General features: G+C 34.9%; 1 long non-coding RNA gene across 1 annotated transcript in view; it reads left to right on the plus strand.

The window, feature by feature from the left end:
* The window catches only part of LOC143663544 (uncharacterized), a 48,807-nt gene extending 32,381 nt beyond the window's left edge, over positions 1 to 16,426 (plus strand). Inside the window, exon 3 of the long non-coding RNA XR_013166023.1 lies at positions 16,313 to 16,426. This is a non-coding gene — a long non-coding RNA (uncharacterized LOC143663544). The remainder of the gene's footprint in view (positions 1 to 16,312) is intronic.
* The last annotated feature ends 668 nt before the right edge of the window (positions 16,427 to 17,094 follow it).

Below are 17,094 nucleotides of genomic sequence, written 5' to 3' on the forward strand. Positions count from 1 at the left end.
AATAAGGCAAAATAATATGCATACTGTCAATCACATAGCAAAAAAATGGTGTAATTTGAAAATCAGTATGTTAGGTATCACTGAGGAATGATACTAATGGTAGGTGAAGGTAAGATGCTAGGAGCACCAAAATTTTAACCTCATGTGTAAAATGCCAGGTATCAATAAAGTGGATGACTTGTGTTTTTCCAACCCACAGACCTGTAGTTCATATAGGTTCAATAGCAATTTTTACAAAGACAGAGAATAAATGATTCAGGGGACCAGGTTCTGTCCTTTTGCCATAATCCACCCACATTCATTAAGAAAAATTCATTGTGCTTACAAATACCATGACTAAGTACCATAATAAAGGAATACTAATATAAAGTGATTCCTTGTTTCAGAAATGGCTGTCTCCACTGATGGGAAGATAATGATGTTTCAAGTATGTATATCAGTGTGAAAAAATTCATATATATTAGTGGCTAAACAAATGACCAAATTAATAGCAAGCGTTATAAGATTACCATCTTCTTATGAATAAGCTCATTCTCTGAGGGTCAATGTCAAATATCACATTTTACTGATGAATAAATAAATTGGAATCTTTCAAAAATCAAGTCTACTATGTTTTTTGTTTGTTTGTTTGTTTGTTTGTGTTGACATGGGCAGTCTCCGGGAGTTGAACCTACATCTCCAGCATGACAGGTGAGAACTCTGCCACTGAGTCACTCTGTTGCCCACCCAGGTCTACCATAATGTAATTCAGATGTAGGACTGTTCAACTAAAGATGTTGGTAGTTATTATTTAAAACCAGTTATTTATTGGGTCCAAAAAATAAACAAATATGAATATATTTGAAAGGGAAACTTGACACCTGACTAAAATCTTAGGCACTATTGATTTTTTTAATTAAATCACTGCACTGAACTTTTGATATGTTTCAAGGTTATAAACCTGTAATTTTGTATGAAAAAAAATAATTGCCAAATTTTAAGGTCAATTAGTAAAAATTAGTTTTGAAGTCTTATCTTCCTTTTCTGTTTTCCCCACTTCCTCTGAAAATTATTTAGCAAATATTTTCATAAAGAAATGTCATGTGTTGTAACATAAATATATTGAAAAAAGGATTTGCAAAGACATTCTATAAAGCATTTATGTAAAATCGACAAAGGTTGATTATAACTGTTATTAAATTGTATCAGATAAATATGTGACAGCATAAATAATTCTTTGTGTGAATTTTGTTTGAATCTATACTCAGAGAATGAACAGCCAAGACTGTTTTAGATTGTCTCCAGATGCTTAGTGTCAAGGGGTAAAAAAGAGAAGAGGGTATCCCATTCATTTTATATTTTGCATGTTTATTGGATCTGAGATTCCTGGGAAGAGATCAGTCATAAAATGAAATGACTGGGATTCAGAAAAGTATGTTTATTCTCATTGAGTTATTGCTAGAATGTCATCTTACATAAATGTACCAATTTACCAATATATCATTTGATATTTTATAAATGGGAAATGCAGCCAAATGCTTCTCAATTATCCCCTCCTGCTCCTACTACCCTGGTACTCCACTTTGCCTAAGAAAAAGAAGGAAATTAAAGAGAAGTAAACTTTTTCTAAGCAACAAAAATATACATTAGAGGCATACAGCCTTTGATTTAAAAGGAAGGAGAAAGAATAAGTGAACCAGAAACCAGAGCAACTGAATTCAAATGCACAAAAGAAAAATATGGAAATTTTTGAATTGGATCTCAGGGAAATGATTGACAATGTGAAATGCACAAATATAAGAATCATTGGTGTTCTAGAAGGAGAAGAGATGAGTAATGGATTAAGATTTTGAATAGTTAATTGGAGTAAAATTCCTACCCCTTATAAAAGACATGAATAGGAAAATCTAAGAAAGCCAATGAACTATAAATAGACCCACTCCAGTGTGATATTTGACATTGACCCTCAGAGAATGAGCTTATTCATAAGAAGATGGTAATCTTATAACGCTTGCTATTAATTTGGTCATTTGTTTAGCCACTAATATATATGAATTTTTTTCACCCTGACATACATACTTGAAACATCATTATCTTCCCAACAGTGGAGACATACCAAACATACTTCCAAATGCTAAAGAGAAAGAGAGAGACCTGAAAGCAGCAAGAGAAAAGTGAATCACCACATACAAAGGAAACCACCTAAGACCAAGTACTGATTACTTATCAGCACAATGGAGACTAGAAGGTAGTATGGTAACATATATTTAAGATTCTGAGGAGGAACATCTGCCAGGCAAGAATTCTTTATTGAACAAAGCTAGCCTTCAAAATTTTCACAGATAAATGAATGCTGAGCAAATTTGTAAGCAAGAGACTGGACCTACAAGAAACACTAAAGTGAGTTCTGTTAGCTGAAAAAAAAAGAAAGCAGGTCTGGAGGAGGGCACTGATTTGACGAGTATTAGGAAGGGTAACTTAAAGTATAAAAACAGACAGAAAAAAATAGATCTGATGAATGAAAACCAAAGGATAAGATGGTTGAATCAAGAATGGACATTACAGTAATAAATTTGAATGTTAATGGATTAAATTCCCCAAATAAAATACATGGATTCACAGAATGGATTAAAAATATGCTCCATCTATATGTTATTTGCAGGAGACTCATCTTAGACCTCAAAGTACAAATAGGTTGAAAGTCAAAGGATGGAAAAAGATAGTCTATGCAAGTAGTAACTGAAAGAAAACTGGAGTAGCTATACCAATTTAAGGCAAATTCAACTTTAAGGGTAAAGATGCCATAAGAGACAAGAAATGACACTGTAAAAATGGACTATTCATCATAAAAATAACAAACATAAATGTTTATACACCCATTCAAGGAGCCCCAAAGCACATGAGGCAGCCACTGGGAAAACTGAAGGGAACAATAGATATTTCCACAATAATGATGGAAGACATCAGCACACAACTCTCTTCTGTAGATAGAAAAATCAGACAGAGGATAAAGAAAATAGAGAACATAATAAATACAATAAATGAATTAGACCAAATGTCTATATTGCTGCAAACCTAACTACCAGATATGCATTCTTCTAAGTGCTCAAGGAAAATTCTCCAAGATAGATCATATGCTGTGGCATAAAACACATATTAATAATTTTTAAAAGATTGAAATTTTTCAAGCATTTTTCTGATCATAATGGAATAAAGCTGGAAATCAATAACAACTGAAGAACCAGAACATTCACAAATATATGGAGATTAAAAACATACTTTCAAACAATAAATGAGTCAAAGAAGAAATTGTGAAAGAAATTAGTAAATATTTGGAGATGAATGAAAATGAGAATATAACATATCAAAACGTGTAGGGTATTTGAATATCATACTTATATGGAAACTTGAGAGAGAGAGAGAGAGAGAGAGAGAGAGAGAGAGAGAGAGAGAGAGAGAGAGAGAGAGAGAGAGAGAGAGAGAGAGAGAGAGAGAGAGACCTTATTGGCTTGTAAAGGTTGGAGGGATGTCCTAATACATCCCAGAGTAATCTGGGCAGAAGATTAAAAATATTTGCAAAGTCCATTTGAGGGACTGTGGAAAAAGATGGAAATATAAAACAGATGTTCTCACAATCATAGAGGACTGCCAATTTGATGGGCCAGGTCCTCTATCTTGGGGCTGGCTCTTAAGAAGCTCATTCTTGCAAAGGAGAAGCTAAGCCTAAATAATTTTGCCTAGGAGTCACCTCCAGAGGACTTCTGTTGTGGCTTAGATGTGGCCTCTCTCTCTAAGCCAACTCTGCAGGTGATCACAGTGTCCTCCCCCCTCACATAAGACATTACTCTCAAGGGTATAAATCCCCCTGGCTATGTGGGCCATGACCCCTGGGGATGAGTCTGACTCCTAGCATTATAGGATTGAGAAAGCCTTCTTGACCAAATGGGGGAAGAGAAATGAACAAAATAAACTTTCAGTAGCTGAAACATTTAAAGTAGAGCAAAGAGATCACTCTGGAAGTTATTCTTCTGCAGTATATAGATAACTCTTTCCAATTTTTGGTGTATTGGAGTAGCTAGAGGGAAATACCTAAAACTGTTGAACTGTAATCCAATAGTCTTGATTCTTGAAGATGATTGAATAACTGTAAAACTTTAAGGTATGATCATGTGATTTTGAAAACCTTGCCTCTCATACCCCCTTTATTTGATGTATTGACAGATGAGCAAGAAAAAAAAAACACAAAAATAAATAAAAAGAAGGGGTAAAGGGGGTGTATGGGATGTCTTGGATGTTCTTTTTCACTTTTGTTTTTACTTTTATTCTTTTTTTTGATTAATGAAAATGCTCAAAAATTTATTGTGATGATGAATACACAGCTCTATGATGATACTGTGAACCACTGACAGTACAATTTAGTTTATTAAATGGTATGTGAATTTATAATATATATCAATAAAGCTGCATTGAAAACCTATGGGATATGGTAAAGGTGGTACTGAGAGGGGAATTTAGACCTCTAAATGTCTACATTTGAAAACAAGAGCTAAAATCAAAGACTTAACTGACCAACTAAAGAAACTAGAGAAAAAGCAGCAAACTAATCCAAAAGCTAGTGGAACAAAAGATATAACACGATTAAACCAGAAATAAATAAATTGGAGGGAAAAAAAAAGCAACAGAATCCATCAAACCAAAAATTGGTTCTTTGAGAAGATCAACATTGACAAACCCTTTGTTAGACTAACAACGTCAAAAGGAAAGAAGATGCAGCTAAATAAAATCAGAAATGAGAGGGGAGATAGTTTCATCAATAAATGGGATGGAGAGAGCTGGATATCCATATGCAAAGCAATTAGAGAGGGCCCCTTCCTTCTATCTTATATGAAATTAGCTCAAAGTGGATAAAATACCTAAGTATAAGTGACAGTACCATAAAAGTGCTACAAGAAAATATAGAGAAATATCTTCAAGACCTAGTGATAAGAAGTAGTTTCTTAGACCTTACACCCAAACCACAAGGAGCAAGACAAAAAAATAGATACATGGGAAGTCCTCAAGAATGAACACTTTTGCGCTTCAAAGGATTTTGTCAAAAAGGTGAAGAGATAGCCAACTCAATGGGAGAGAATATTTGGTAATCATATATCTGATAATGGCTTGATATCAAGTATATATAAAGAAATCCTACAACTCAACAATAAAAGGACAAACAACCCAATTATAAAATGAGCAAAGATATGAATAGACTTTTTTCCAAAGAGGAAATACAAATGGCCATAAAGTACATGAAAAGATGTTCATCTTCATTCACTATTAGGGAAATAGTGCAGTATTATCTCACACTTATAAGAATGGTTGCCAATAAATAGACAAGAAATTAAAATTTTGACACATCATTTGCTTATATTAATTTATAGAATTAATAGAATAAGATGATTTTCCTTATATCTTATTACAAATCAAGGTTTAAAAGCAAGTGCTTCAAAAAATGATGCTGATATTCCATTGGTGGAAGGGTGAGATCAAAACTTTCTATTATTAATTCAAAAACATTCAAAAGAATGGCATTTATGATTAATTAGGGAGAGCATAAATGGCAAACCAAATGTTTTAAAGTCAGTTTTTAAAGTTTTGAATATTTACAATTAAACATCAAAAGATACAGTTACAAAAATTAGCCAAATCACAAGGAGCCAATTGCCTGTATAAATTTGATCTTGCAGATAAACTATTTTAACAGAAAACATTATAGACTTAATCCTAACCAGCAATTTAATAGCGCAGTTTACATTGAGAAATTTTTTTTTAATTTAAATAGTTTATTGCCAAAAGTGAAGAAATATCAGCACAAAGCAGCTTAGCTATTCTTCTCAGATGATAAAACAGATAATTTCTCATTCGATATTTTATGGCAATGATAAAAATGAAGTAGTGGTATGGAGTAAATACAAATATTGGTTTGATCAAAAGTCACAATATTTCAGGAAAAAAATAATTCATATGCCAGTAGTTCAAAGTTTTCTTTTCCATTTCCTTTTTTTAAAATTTATTAAATAACAAACTTAAAGGTATAATTCCTTTTCTTGGCAATATATGATAAGTTTCACCTCTAGCTTTCTAAGTGAAATAAGTAATGATGCACTAAAATGCCTACCAACTTTTATCAAAATGAAATATTGATAATTTACAAACTCATGTAATAAAAGGAATTTCAGTTTTGTTTTTTTTTCTGAACATAGTGCAAACCAAATTTAGCACCTGATATTTATTAAACACTGGACAAATTAAAATGATCACAAACATATACATACATTATTCTTTAAAACTTCTGAAATTCAAACACGACTGAATCATCTCAATTCTACCAAGTAAATAACAGATTTGAATTAGTTGCTTGGCAACATTGTGTTACGTTCTACACCTGGATTTCACATTGATGAATTATTTTTAAAGGAAAATCTATGATGCTATTGGACACTTGGGCAATTACAGTTAAATGCACACGTTCATATACCTTGAGTTCATTGTACCAAAAAGTTTTATTGATATGATTGGCATATGGTAAACACAATAAATTGTTGACAACTTGCCAATTTACATTTTGGTGATTATATTCTCTATGCTCTGGTATTTAAATTTTATTAACTTATTAAATCAATAATAGTGAAATCAAATTCCAGTTTGAAAATGAATTCTCTATGAAAATACTAAAAGAATGTAGCTTTCTCAAGATACATTTAAATATAGTTACAGGAGTAGTTTCATTCATTGTGATATAATTTTAAGGATTGTAAAAATGATCCCTTTCTCTCTAAAATCTCTTCTTCAGTTTCCTGATAAATTTCCTGGATTTTCACTATTAAAGCTTTAAATCTTTTATTATGAATTTGTGTTTTTAAAAAAATGACTCTAAATCAAAACACTAACCTGAAGACATGTTTCTAATACTTTGCAGAGTATTCACCATGTTACTTTATTATTATACAAAGAGACACAGGTCAAGAAGTAAGAGTACTGGAGTGGGTGGGGCAAGATGGTGACTTTAATGAGGTATGGAATTTAGTTTGTCCTCCAGAAGAGCAAGTAAATAGCCAGAAACAGTACAGAAAAACTTCTGGGGTTACATCAGTGACTGGACACATAGTATGCATTAATCTGGATCAGGTGGATGAGCTGAGACCCCACATAAAATTTTAAGTGTCCCAAGCCACAGAGGCTGATACCCCTCTCCCACATGGCAGGATGGTTCCCTGAGGGGAAAGGAAACAGACTTTACTAGCAGCAAGGGTTTAGCGCAACCAAGCTCCAGTTGAAGGATTAACAAATTCTGACTACTGAAAATAGGCCCCCCACACAGATAAACCCACATAAAGCATTAAAGGTACTAGGAGTTTTTGCCCCAGCAGAGAGGGGATAAGGATGAAGGGGGAAAAAAGAGACTTTTTGTGTCAGAAAGCACAAAACACTGGAAAAGGGCTGGGCCCTAAGAAAAGGGTACATAGACCCAGGAGAAACACAGAGCCACGTACACCAAACTTAAATTCTTGATTGACAAACATGAGGAGTTGGGAGTTCTGCTCTGAAAGGCTTTTTTTCTTGCTTTTTCTCTAGTCCTTAACAGTTCATTAGATACAACTGTGTAGCCTACTCTAGCACTGCAGCAGGCAAGGGCAGATTTAAGCTTGTTTGAGAGACAAAATACCTAGTCAGATGAAAGGGGTCAATTTCTTAATGGCTATACCTTCCCTAAGAGAAAGATTGGGCTCAGCTCAAATGGAATCTGTCCTTCAAGGAATTCAGGAGAATCCCTCTGTCTCAACCATACCCCTGGCAGGGAGAATCAGCTGAAAGTGAAAGCACCACATTACTTTTCACAGGTGGGAAGACACAGACAGGCAAGCACCACATGCTGGGCAGAATATGAAAATCACAGAATCTAGAGGCTTCATTGGAAAGACTGACAACCTTCTGGGTCACACCATAGGGAAAACAGATGCTGATCATGCTTTCCTCCTGAGAAGAAGCCAGTCCGTCTGGGAAAATCTGACTGGAGTCTATAATATCTGAGGAGGTCCTCCTTCTCCTCCTCAAAAAAAAAAAAAAAAAAAAAAAAAAAAAGGCTCCTAATAGGCAGGACAAGAAAAAGAAAAGCAAAAACTGAAAAAATCTGATCAGTTAAACAGAAACTATGCTAGAAGTTTAGAATAAGTTTAACTGAAAGTCAAAGAATAGATATAGAACAACTCCATCCAGCAAGAAAATCTTAGGTAGAAGAGTGAAAACAACCTCCACAATAAATGAATTAAAGAAATCAAATGCCTAGATGCCAGCAAAAAGTAATGAGTTATACCAGGAAAACTGAAGATATGGCTCAAAAGAACAAACCAACAATTCAAGTGAGATACAAGAGTTGAAACAATTAATTCAGGATGTTCAGACATGGAATAGCTCATTAAAAATCAAATCAATGATTTGAGGGAGGACATAAAAAAGAACAAAAAGAAGATATAAAAAATTTTTTTAAAAAACAAATCACAGAACTTATGGGAATGAAAGGCACAACAGAAGAGATGAATAAAAAAATGGAACCCTATAACAATAGATTTGAAGATGTAGAAGAAGGAATTAGTGAACTAGAGGACCGAATATCTGAAATCTGATACACAAAAGGAAATACAGGGAAAAGAATGGAAAAATATGAACAGGGTCTCAGGGAATTGAATGACAACATGAAATACATGAATATATCTGCTGTTGGTATCCAGAAGGAGAAGAGAAAGGAAAAAGAGGAGAAAGACTAATGGAGGAAATTATCACTGAAAATTTCCCATCACTTATGCAAGACATAAAATTTCAGGTCCAAAAGACATAAAATTACAGATCCAAGAAGTGCAGCATACCCCAAAAAGAACTGATCCAAATAAACATACTCCAAGATACTTACTAATCAGATTATCAGATGTAAAGGAGGAAGAGAGAATTCTGAAAGCAGCTAGAGAAAAGCAATCCATCACATACAAGGGAAGCCCAATAAGAATATGTGTGGATTTCTCAGCAGAAACCATGGAGATGAGAAGGCAGTGGTATGATATATTTAAGTTTCTAAAAGAGAAAACTGCCAAGCAAGAATTCTATATCCAGCAAAATTGTTCTTCAAAAATGAGGGGAGAGGGTGGTGCACCGGTGGCTCAGTGGAATGAAAAATAGAACCCATATGTATGCTGTCTACAGGAGACTCATTTTAGACCCAAGGACAAAAATAAGAAAATATATTTCATGTAACAACAATTAGAAAGGAGCAGGAGTAGTTAAAATATTCTAAAAATTAGACTTCAAATGTAAAACAATGAAAAGAGACAAAGAAGGACACTATATATTAATAAAAGGAAAAAAATCAATGAGAAGATATAGCAATCATAAGTATTTCTGCACTGAACAAGTATTTCTGCACTGAACAAGGGTGCTCCAAAGTACATAAGGCAAACACTACCACTGAAGGGAGACATAGACAACTCTATCATAATAGCTGGTGACTTAAATTCCCTACTCTCATCAATAGACAGGACATCTAGAAAGAGGAACAATAAAGAAACAGAAGATTTGAATAGCACAATAAATGAACTAGTCCTAACAGATATTTATAGAACATTACAACCCCCAACGGCAGGATACACATTTTTCTCAAGTGCTCATGGATCATTCTCAAGGATAGACTATATGCTGGGTCACAGAAAACCAAAAACAAATTTATTTGGAAGGGAAGGGTAGCCCAAATAGCTAAAAATATCTTGAAAAAGAAAAATGAAGTCAGAGTCTCATACTACCTGACTTTAAAGCGTATTATGAAGCTACCATGGTCAAAGCAGGATGGTACTGGAATAAAGATAAATATACTGACCAATGGAATCAAATAGACTGTTCAGATATAAACTTATCATCTATGGATGATTATCTTTCATAAGGCAGTCATGCCAACCCTCCTGGGAGAGAGCAGGCTCTTCAATAAATGGTGCTTGGGGAACTGGATATCCATATGCTAAAGAATGAAAGATGATCCATATCTCACACCCGGTACAAAAATTAACTCAAAATGGATCAAAGACTTCATGGGAACTTTGATGGAACTGTAAATGGGAACTCCTCAAAATTGGACACTTTTGTGCATCAAAGAATTTTGTCAAGAAAGTAAAAAGGTCCCTACACAATGGGATGCAGTATTTGGAAATCACGTATCAGATAAGGGTTTACTATACACAATATATAAAAAGATTCCTCAACTCAATGACAAAAAGACAAACAACCTAATTTAATAAAGGACAAAAGACATGAACAGACATGTCTAAGAAGAGAAATTCAAATGGCTAGCAGGCACATGAAAAGATGGACAACTTCACTGGCTATTAAAGAAATGCAGATCAAAACTACAGTGAGATATCATCTGATGCTCACCAGAATGGTCATTATCAAAAGAGAACAGCAATAACACCAAAATACCAACAGAAAACGGCAAGTGTTGGAGAGGATGTGGAGAAAGGGACACACTTATCTACTGTTGGTGGGAATGTAAAATGGTACAACCACTCTGGGAGGCAGTTTGGTGGTTCCTCGGGAAGCTAAATATAGTACTGGTATATGATCCAGCAATACCTTACTAGGTATATAGTCACAGTAAATGAGGGCAAGGAGACATACAGATATTTTCACACCAATGTTTATAGCAACATTATTTACAATTGCTAAGACATAGAAACAGCCCAAATGTCCATCAATGGTTGAGTGGCTAAACAAGCAATGGTATATTACATAAGATGGAATGTTGTGCAACTGTAAGGCAGAATAAAGTCATGAATCATATAACAACATGGATGGACCTCGAGGACATTATGCTGAGTGAGATGCAAAAGAACAAATAATGTATGGTCTCTCTAATATCTCATGAGAGATAATATGAGAGAGTATTTAGTTCAATAATACTAAAATTATTGAACTTGGAGAATTGAAGTTAAGAACACAGGTTATCAAGAAGATAGAAATAGAGTAGAGATTGGGCAATTGGTGCTGAAGGAATACAGATTGTGCAACAGGACTGACTGTAAAAATTCAGAAATCGATAGCATAATACTACCTGATTGTAGCACAATAATACAAGTACACTGAATGAAACTGAATGTGAGTATGATAGAGGGAGAAAGGCTGGGGGAACATATGAAATCAGAAGGAAAGTTAGAGGATAAAGACCGAGGCAGTATAATTTAGGAATGCCAAGAGTGTACAATGATGGTGATTAAATGTACAAATTAAAATGTTTTTTGCATGGGAGAGAACAAATGAATGTCAATATTACAGGGAGTTGAAAATAGATTGTATATGGAAAAAGTATAATCAATGAAAGCTAAGCTCTACAGTCCACAGTAACATTGTAATATGCTTCCACTGAATGCAACAGTCATTATGCCAGCAGGCGGGGGGCGGCATGGGGAAGGGGTATGGATTCTTTGTGGAAAAAAAGGAGATATCTTCAGATAAAATATGGTGGCAAATCCATGTCTACACACTTAGGTTGGATTGTATGATGTGTGAATAAAACTTTAAAAATGAACAGAGATAAGTCAGAGCTAGAGAAAATGTGGAGAAAGAGATGTACCTATTCACTCTCTGTAGGGAAACTGAGAGGTGCAGCTCTGCTGGAGTTCAGTGTGGTGGTTCCACAGGAGGCTAGAGGTGAGTGTGCCATATGATCCTGAAACCCCGTGGCTCAGTGTATACCTGGAGGAACTGAGTGTGGGGACAGGAGTGGACATTTGCATACTAGTTTTTATAGTGACAATGTTCCTGATCCACAATGAATGGAGGTGGCCTAAGGGTAGAAAGACAGAGAAATGGAAGAGGGAACATTGATGCATACATACAATGAAGGTACTACTGAGCAGACCTCCAGAAGGAATGAAGTTGTGACACAGGCAACTAGGTAAATGAACCTCAAGGACTGTATGTTGAATGAAATGCCATGCCTCATTCATAAGGACTAATTATAATATAAGAACTTGGTGAGCTAAAGTTGAGAGCATGGGTTATCACATTGGGGCTTATCGTAAAGGGTCCTAGATTGCAAGCTCCTAACACTAGTTACATTTATTTAAGACGTGCAACTTTATTTCTAAATACTGAGAGACTGAGCTGTTTGTATATGACATGGTCATTCCCAGAAACCTTGCGTATTTATGTGACACATGAGACTTAGAGTTAGAGCTCTGAAGTTATGAAAGTTAGTCGTACCCCATTCAAGGACTGTTTAAAAAGTTGAAAAGGTGATAAGAATTTGAGTAGAGCTATGAATAAAACTGATCTGGATAGGACTAAGGTATATCAGAGTACAGGATGAAGGGTGATATCTTCATATTTTAAACTTCAATTTCTGAATTATACTAAAGGAAGAGGTGTTTATTTGGTGCAAAATGTATATTCTAGGTACTGCATTTTCTAATTTAACTTGTATGATCAGTTTAGTTGAACACCATAAGTACATGGAATCTTGACTAGAGAGTGAGATTTTATTGGTTTTTCCAGATTAGTCTGAAGCTTGGATACATCCCAGAGTGATTTGGGGAATGAATAAAGAAGAATTTGCAAAGCCCCTTAGGAGACTGAGGAGAAATGAGTAAATATTCAACTTCCCCATTTGTAGAATTTCTGATATTCTTGCAAGCAGTGGGGACAACTGAATCAATAGCCCAAGCCCTTGATCTTAGGTTCACCCTTATGAAACTTATTCCCGCAAATTATAGGCTAAGCCTACTTAAAATTAGGCCTAAGGGTCACCCCGATAGAACCTCTTTTGTTTCTTAGATGTGGCCTCCTTCTTTAAACCACTCAGCCAGTGAACTCACTACCCTCCCTCACATGGGACATTACTCCCAGAAGTGTAAATATCCCTGGCAACATGAGACAGAACTCCAGGGATGAGTCAGGACCTGGCATCAAGGCATTGAGAAAGCCTTCTGGACCAAAATAGGGGAGAGAGAATGAGACCAAATAAAGTTTCAGTGACTGAGAGATTTCAAACAGAGTTGAGAGGTTATCCTGGAGGTTATTCTTATGCATTATATAGATGTCCTTTTTAGTTTATGGTATATTGGAATGGCTGGAGAGAATTGCCTGAAATTGTTGAGCTGTGTTCCAGTAGCCTTGATTGTTGAAGACAATTTTATAAAGATATGACATTTGCAAAGTGACTGTGTGATTGTGGAAACATAGATTGCATACTATGCATTCCAAAGAACAAAACAAATCAGATGTTGTGTCTGATGTTCATTTTACACTGGGTATGGACAGATGTGTAAAAAACAATATGACTAAAAATAAATAAATAGTAGAAGGGACAAAAGGTAAAATATTTGGGTAGATGGAAATACTAGTGGTCAATGAGAGGGAGGGTAAAGGTATCTGTCATGAGGTTTTTCTTTTTATTTCTTTTTCTGGAGTGATGCAAATGTTCTAAAAAATGATCACGGGGTTGAATACATAACTATGTGATAATATTGTGAGCCATTGACTGTACACCATGCATGGAATATATGTCTGTGAATATTTCTCAATAAGAAATATTAAAAATTAAAAAAAGAAATGAGTATAGAATGTGAGAAGGATGGATACATATTATATGCAAAGCTCTTGAAATTATAGAGATGGGGGGCCAGAAATTAAGGGACTCAGTATCTTCATTATATCAATGTTGAATAATCCTCTTGGTAGTTAAATCCAAGAGCTGAGAAAAGGAACTGATGAGAGAGGAGAGAAAATACAAAGGTTGTATAGTTGTAATTTTTTTTCTCTATGTTTTGTCACTAACACTAATATTGCACTACTTCCCAAGACTTCAAAACTTAGGTTATTCTTTGATTCTGTGTTTTTCTGTTGTGATAGACTAGAGTGAATTTTCAGTATTTATAATCTAAAGTCCCTTATCTCTGGGTGGCATTCAAGACATTCCTTCATATTGTCCTAAACTTTATTTCTGTCTGAGGGCTTTGCCAGAATCCAAGTTACGTATATGCATTTACTACATGCCCCATGAATTTTCCCAATGATATTTAACTGCAGATATTGTCCAGCACCTATCTCCATTAGCTCTTGAAGAGAAAGGAAAATTAACTATCATTTCCTCACTTTTCTTTATTTATTTTCCTCCCTATCAGAATACGTAGAATATTTTTAGTCCCAGCTCATTTTTGTTTTTTTCCTAAAGTGTAAGTCCTTTTTCTTATTATGTGAACCTCTATTTATCTTGCCATTTTTTATTTATTGTAGTAAAATGTTTATATATCTATTTTTGCCACTTGATTGTACATTCCACTACAGAAGGGATTCTGTCCTAGTCAATGTTCTTAATACAGAAACAAAATAAATCTATATTCCTTTCATATATAAGAATTTTCCTTCATTCACCACCATTTCTTAAAATGCCCTTTCTTCATAAGACAAATTTCTTCTCTTTTAATCTATATAAATTGTTAGTCTTTGAAAAACATAAATCACCATTTATTTGTATTAATAAAATTGGACCCTTGAAAATTTCGTTCTGCCAATCTTCTTGCATTTGAAGATGCAACACAAGCACATGATAATCTTGGTCAGATAATAATTTTTATTGTGTTACAAGAATGTTCTAAATTGGCATTGATTTTTAAAGTATATAATCAGTACAGATTGCATGCTATGTGTTACAAAGAACAAAACAAATCAGAGGTTATGCCATTGCTTTTTAGAATGTTATAATCCAGGGCAAGCAACAGTGACACCTTGGCAGAGTTTTCGCCTGTCATGCTGGAGAACTGGATTTGATTCTTGGTGCCTGCCCGTGCCAAAAAAAAAAAAGAAAAAAAAAAGAATATCATAAATATCATAATCCAAATTAGATAAACAGCACATACTGCCTGAAGCTATGATACAAAGTACTCTAGAGTTCAAGGATAGCGGAATGGCTGCCCACTCAAGTTCCTAAAATTCTTTGTTGACTGAAATCATACATTTCTGGACTCAGAAAGTCTGCATTTGTCCAAGTTTTTATTGGTGATCTATATTCCGAAATTGCTCCCCTACGTCAGAAAGGATAAGGAAGGACAGGGAAGAATTTATGATTTCTTACTTTCTCCTCTAGTTTTTGATTCAAGTTTAGATCTGGTGTTGGAAATACCTGGTTAAACTTTGTGATGGTTTACAGCTAAATGTATCCCAAAAGATCATGTCCTTTAAGTTAATCTATTCCTTTGGGTGTAGACCTATTATTGATGGGACCTTTTGATTAGGTTATTTTAGGTGAATTATGCCTCAGGTGGGTCTTAGTCCTCTTACTGGAGTCTTTTGTAAGATGAAATTCAAAAAAGGAAGATTAAAAAAGACAGAAAAGCTGAGAGAGGAAACCACTGAAGCCAGAAGCTGGAAACAGAACCTAGGAGATGAGGGAGAGACTAGCAGATGTCACCATGTGCTTTGAGTATTGTTGGTAGCTGGTCTTCAGGGAGAAGACATCCCCTGTGGATGCCTTGATTTGGATATTTTTAGGGCTTCAGAACAGTAACCTTGTAAGTTAACAAATCTCGTTTTTCAAAGCCCACACATTTCTGATATACTGCATTTCAGAAACTTTAGTAAACTAAAACAACCTCAAACTAGAAGATCAGACTCTATTTTTTAAAAAGCCCCTCTCAGGTGATAACTGTAGAATTATAGGAGATAGACATCTGTCTGGTGTCTTCTGAAACATCCTCCATAAAAAAATAAGTAAAGTTTTATACTTGCTGGGTCAGTAGTTCCTCTTAAACATAAAATCTGCTTGACTGCTAGAGGAGCACAGCATACAATGGCCCTTCTTACTACTTTTTCAGAGGTTTATAGAATTGCCTGAGATCTTCAGTTGCCTTTGAGAGAACCTATGTAATGTATCTATGATACTATAAAGTCTGAATTGGTGGATGAGAAGAATATAAAATTGATAAGAACAGATATAAAGCAAATAAAAAGCAGGGAGAAATGGAAGAGAAATCATATTTTGCCTGCAACCATGTTTCCATAACACCAGTATGTACAAGCTTCTAAACTCCCATTGATAACTTGCTAATGTCTCTTATTTGTGGGAGGTAAGGAACATGTTTCTGACAGCAGCATCTGGAGTCAAAAGAGATTAAGAAAGGAAAGTGTTCAAATGAGAGTTCTTACAGATATAACAAATAAATTAGCTGAAAGTCTCAAAGAGTTTCTTCTGTAAAGTTTGAACTAAAGGTGCCTACAAGATTACCAAGGAGACTGATTTTATCTGTACAAAATTTTCTAGCATTTTGGAGAATGAGGACAATTGAAGTCTACCGATAACAGACTGGCAAACACAAATGAGAATTGGACCTGAAGTCAAACTTCTTTTTTCTCAGTAACAAAAAAATAAAGAAAGAAAGCCCAGAAAGTTGCTCCTTTTTCTTTTCAGGTAATTGAATTCACACCTCTTAGTATGTTAGAGTGCTTTGTGATATTTAAGATGCTAGGAGTTCTTTCTACCACCCCTCTCTCCCCAGGAGCTTCCTACAAGTATGGATCATTTGTTTGGATTTTTATTCAGAGGGAATACTGTTAAGATAGGAGATAAAATGCCCAGTTCTATCCCTTGGGTTAACTGTTTGGGAGGAAGAGTTGAAATTTCTGCAGAAAGAAGAGAGAGGTGGCAGCAAAACATTTCTAAATGCAAGTCATGGCAACTAGGCCAGTATAGTACACCAGAGTAATAAATGCTGTGTTTATGACTTCTTTAACTTCTTATATTAACATCCATTAAACCAAATGAAACTACTAACATTAAAAATAATCTAGCAGAAGCAGGCCATCTCCTCAATGGACAATTCAGTAGAGCTTTTCTAAGGCCTTCCTTATAACATGGCTTCTCTCAGGTCCTGATGGTGTCTTCTTTTATCACGACATCACATTTTTATTGTCCTACTGATAACCTCCACCCATCACAACTATTACTGAAAACTCCAGAGGGCCACTCTAAACTTAGCTCCAAGATCTGTTTGAGAAGTTTTCTTTTATTAATGATTCAAAATGCTTTGCAACCCTGCCACTACT

Source organism: Tamandua tetradactyla, chromosome 19, assembly GCF_023851605.1.
Source record: "Tamandua tetradactyla isolate mTamTet1 chromosome 19, mTamTet1.pri, whole genome shotgun sequence".
In the NCBI taxonomy this organism is placed as follows: Eukaryota; Metazoa; Chordata; class Mammalia; order Pilosa; family Myrmecophagidae; genus Tamandua; species Tamandua tetradactyla.